This window comes from Brienomyrus brachyistius, unplaced genomic scaffold (genome assembly GCF_023856365.1).
Source record: "Brienomyrus brachyistius isolate T26 unplaced genomic scaffold, BBRACH_0.4 scaffold1103, whole genome shotgun sequence".
NCBI classification, from domain to species: Eukaryota; Metazoa; Chordata; class Actinopteri; order Osteoglossiformes; family Mormyridae; genus Brienomyrus; species Brienomyrus brachyistius.
Window position 1 is genome coordinate 18,354 of NW_026043378.1, and position 5,640 is coordinate 23,993.

Consider the following 5,640-nt stretch of genomic DNA (forward strand, 5'->3'; position numbering starts at 1 on the left):
TACTCATGTCCACCGAGGTGATGACTATATTTCCAGCCCAGGGGGCCTCCCAGGAAAGTCATGCGCTGCGGGGTGGGGGCTGTGTCCAAGTCCCCCAACAAACGTTTCATGGTTTCCTTTCCAACCCATGTGACCAGAAGGCAGGTAAAAATACATCACTGCTCATGTGACAGGGTACCGAGTCGAGCCCTTTCTGGAAATAACAGCTCATCCTTTTCTCTCTCACCCTTGTTTCCCCATAAAGTTCACAGATCAGCCCCTTCTTGAACGGCACGGACAGGAAAGACCAAAACATGTTCGGGAACAGTGTGAACTTGGTCTCATTCTGGATTTTGGTCAAAATTATACCGTCTTCTTTCGCCTTTCCCAAACGAGGTAATGATTATAAAATGCTCTCCACTCTAAGTTGTCCAGACATCCATAAACATCACATTTTCCCCACTGACTAACGGGAGGCAGGAAACCAATGTCAGAGGGTAACGGCCGACATCTCCCAAGAGCTACTTGACTTGCGGACAGCATACCATTGGCCAAGACAACCAGATCAATTACCGATGCCCAATATTTTGATTTTCAAGATTCCATCTACAGACTTTTAAAAAGGACAATCTACATCACAACACCGACAGAAATGGGAAACTTACATCGTTGTCAAAGCGTCCAAAGTTGATGAGACCTGGGTTACTAAAATCTCCCGGCTTGTTGTGGTAGATACTCATGAAGAAGTTCAAGGTGAAGGTCGAGATCATGGAAGCGAAGAACTGAAAGATACGGGTCACTGAATAGTTACATTTCACCAGAGCCCCGTGGCGGGGCAAGGAGATCAGGTATGCTAATCGGAAACGTCACTCACGATTCTCCAGGTCAACATCTGGTTCCAGAAGGAGGCTCCCTCCTCCAAGCTGAAAAGGACACCACCTGCAAAACCGGAAACCATCAGAAACTGCTGCATAACTGCATTACTCACAGATCAGCTCCACTAAACTGGAAATATTCAGCAAAGGTCATACAGGGGTCTTTATTGCAAGGATAAGACTCCACTGGTGTGACTCCATGCCTTTGTGGCATTTTTTTCCTGGATTATTCATCAACACAGAGCCACCTTGTACTTTCCATCCTGAAACCGAAAAATCAATGGCGGAGGCCGAAGAAGCCCAACGCTGACAGGACACTCTAATAACCTTTTTTTTACTCATCATAGCTTCCCTTCTTCCTTGAGGGTAACATTAGATTCTGGAGGCATGGAACTGATCTGAGATCAGAGCTTCGGGTGTGTATATGGGTGTGTCGAGACTAGATGGTCAGTATGGATAACTAAGGTGCACTAAAATTGGGTGAGCAGGCAAGGCATGTCACCCAGGTTGTGTGACAATTATTTTATATATATGTATATATATATTCCATCCACCATCCCTCCTTTACGGAGAACTGCGTTATTTTTATTGTCCATTACGAAGAAAAAAAAAACTATATATATATATATATATATATATATATATATATATATATATATATATATATATATATATATATATATATATATATATATATATATATATATATATATGGGTGTATCGAGACTAGATGGTCATTATGGATAACTAAGGTGCACTAAAATTGGGTGAGCAGGCAAGGCATGTCACCCAGGTTGTGTGACAATTATTTTATATATATGTATATATATATTCCATCCACCATCCCTCTTTTATGGAGAACTGCGTTATTTTTATTGTCTATTGCAAAAAAAAAAAAAAAAAAAACAATACATATATACATATATATTTATGGGTGTATCGAGACTAGATGGTCATTATGAATAACTAAGGTGCACTAAAATTGGGTGAGCAGGCAAGGCATGTCACCCCGGTTGTGTGACAATTATTTTATATGTATGTATATATATATTCCATCCACCATCCCTCCTTTACGGAGAACTGCGTTATTTTTATTGTCCATTGCGAAAAAAAAAAACTATATATATACATATATATTTATGGGTGTATCGAGACTAGATGGTCATTATGGATAACTAAGGTGCATTCAAATTGGGTGAGCAGGCAAGGCATGTCACCCAGGTTGTGTGACATTAATTATTTTATATATATGTATATATATATTCCATCCACCATCCCTCCTTTATGGAGAACTGCGTTATTTTTATTGTCTATTGCAAAAAAATAACACAAAAAAACTATATATATATATACACACATATATATTTATGGGTGTATCGAGACTAGTTGGTCATTATGGATAACTAAGTTGCACTAAAATTGGGTGAGCAGGCAAGGCATGTCACCCAGGTTGTGTGACAATTATTTTATATAAATGTATATATATATTCCCTCCACCACCCCTCCTTTACGGAGGACTGCTTTATTATTAATATCCATTGCGAAAAAAAAACACAAGAAAAAGAAAAAATATCTATATATATATACATATATATATATATATATATACATATATACATATATATATACACATATATACATACATATATACACATATATACATACATATATACATATATATACATACATATATACATATATATATATATACATATATACATATACATATATACATATATACATATACATATATACATATATACATATACATATACATATATACATATATACATATATACATATATACATATATATATATATATATATATATATATATATATATATATATATATATATGGGTGTGTCGAGACTAGATGGTCAGTATGGATAACTAAGGTGCACTAAAATTGGGTGAGCAGGCAAGGCATGTCACCCAGGTTGTGTGACAATTATTTTATATATATGTATATATATATTCCATCCACCATCCCTCTTTTATGGAGAACTGCGTTATTTTTATTGTCTATTGCAAAAAAAAAAAAAACTATATATATATATATATATATATATATATACATATATATTTATGGGTGTATCGAGACTAGATGGTCATTATGGATAACTAAGGTGCACTAAAATTGGGTGAGCAGGCAAGGCATGTCACCCCAGTTGTGTGACAATTATTTTATATAAATGTATATATATATTCCCTCCACCACCCCTCCTTTACGGAGGACTGCTTTATTATTAATATCCATTGCGAAAAAAAAAACACAAGAAAAAGAAAAAATATCTATATATATATACATATATATATATATATATATGGGTGTGTCGAGACTAGATGGTCAGTATGGATAACTAAGGTGCACTAAAATTGGGTGAGCAGGCAAGGCATGTCACCCAGGTTGTGTGACAATTATTTTATATATATATGTATATATATATTCCATCCACCATCCCTCCTTTACGGAGAACTGCGTTATTTTTATTGTCTATTGCAAAAAAAAAACAGAAAAACTATATATATATATATATATATACATATATATTCATGGGTGTATCGAGACTAGATGGTCATTATGAATAACTAAGGTGCACTAAAACTGGGTGAGCAGGCAAGGCATGTCACCCAGGTTGTGTGACAATTATTTTATATATATGTATATATATATATATATTCCCTCCACCACCCCTCCTCTACGGAGGACTGCTTTATTTTTATTTCCATTGCAAAAATAAAACATTTTAAAACACAAAAAAAAAAAAAAACGAAAATAATAATAATAAAAATTATTTTGAATGTGTATTCAAATAAGTTTGAATGTGTGTGAACTATATATAAATATATATATACACATGCATATACAGAAATATATACACACACACACACATATATATATATAAAGACACACACAGACACACACTCACATAAACACATACACACACTGTGTACAGTCTTATGCAAAGGTTTGGCACCCCTTGACAAATAACATCTTTTCAATTACAAAAGCAACAATATCAGTTAATACAGTCTCTTTAGGAACTGGGGGGAAAATACACAATATTTTCAGCAAACATTGATGAATAGTTACTTTTTATGCCATAAATTGAACAAAATTACAAAATAAAAACATTATTATGGCACTCTGCAAAAGTTTGGGCACCCTACGTAATCAGTACTTAGTAACACCTCCTCTGCCAGATATCACAGCTTACAAGCGCTTCTTATAGCCAGCTGAAAGGCTTTCAGTTCTTGTACTTGGGATTTTCTCACATTCTTCCTTGCAAAAGGCTTCTAGTTCTGTAATATTCTAATATATCAAGGGCTGTATTGTCAAATAGGAGATCGGCAGCATTCTCCCACCTGAGAAAACTGTACTACAATGCCCTTGATAGTGTGTAGAAACACACTCGTCAGCTCTAGTCCTCCTGTAACAACGCAAAAGGACTGGCAACCCTCAGGTATTTATGCGTGCGATTGTATGATAAATTCACCCTGACAGTCTCACACTTCTCTTGGTACCAACAGGTCTCATGGAATATATAAAAGGCAACTGCAACAATTATACTCGGCACTAAACATCGAGGCACGGAAATGCAGCAGAGCTTGTGTATTTCTCAGGATGCATTCTAGTAAAATGCCCGGAAAATGAGCTAAAGACATATTTCAAGGGGCACTATATAAAACCGATGGAAATTTTACTGATTAAATAAAAGGAAAAGCATTGTTTGAAAAATCACAAATGTTTCTAAGATTCAATGCATCGCTTTTTGACCACATCATAGCGATGAACACATCATTGTTCCTGACAATGTCCTAATACAGAAATAAAACTTTATGTTGGTAAACTCAAAAAGCCTTCAGCTGTCACACTGGCTAACGATCTCAAACGATTATAAAGCAGCATTTTGAAAAGCGCTGTTTTAAAATAACAGCTACAACACTTACCTTGTCTTCTGGCCAAATGCTTTTCACGGCTTGGCACTCCAACGGTGCTGAAACGAAATTTGTATTTCCTCCTACCTCATTTGCCCTTCAGTTCTTGTTTTCTCCCTTTGGATGTTTTTTTCCTTCTTCTTTGGATATTGTTTTTTATTTTTGTTTGTTTTTTTTACTTTGCATGTTTTTCCTTCTTCGGATATTATTTTTTTGGCTTATTTTTTTAGACGATGTTTTTTTCGTCTTCTTTAAAAAATTTTTTTTTTTCATCCTTTTGATGTTGTTTTACGGAACAAGAGCCGTACAGTGCTACTCTATCAGGAGGTAGCGCCAACTGAACGCCTTGAAGCAGTACCCAGCTCTTTTATAGGGAGCGTCAACCCGAAGTCAAGTTCTAGAACGTTGCACTCACTTTTCATTGGTTTCCCAGCTATGCTGTCAGAATAATGTTTGCTGATTGGTCGAAAATTTTAAAACGTACCCGAGTACTGTAAAAAAACTCAAGATCTTGCTACCCTACGGAGCACCCATAAGGTGATTTTTTTTATACGTTATATGCAGCTATTTGTAGCAGGCCGTAATTAGACTAATCCACCCTTTGTCAATAAAGCCAACAAGAGAACAGGTTGCCCAAAGTTTGCTCAGGTACACGCCACAGCACAACCTTAAAAACACATCCAGCACAAATCACACTAGTGAATGACACAGCAAATCACAGCAATAAAAAAGACCCCTATGGGCAATCCAGCACCCAGACTACAGGTGCCAAAAGGCCCAGCCTGCCTAATAATGAACCCAAAATATACATACAACAAAGAAAAAGACACAAACAAAAAAGAAAAT

At 35.8% G+C, this 5,640-nt stretch overlaps 1 long non-coding RNA gene across 1 annotated transcript; it reads right to left on the reverse strand.

Annotated features, from left to right (window-relative positions):
* Positions 1 to 693: 693 nt before the first annotated feature.
* Positions 694 to 4,989, reverse strand: LOC125730266 (uncharacterized). The gene is made up of 3 exons (XR_007390630.1): positions 4,807 to 4,989; positions 854 to 918; positions 694 to 761 (listed from the first exon to the last, which is right to left on the reverse strand). It is a non-coding gene; the product is annotated as an uncharacterized LOC125730266 (long non-coding RNA).
* Between the last annotated feature and the right edge of the window lie 651 nt (positions 4,990 to 5,640).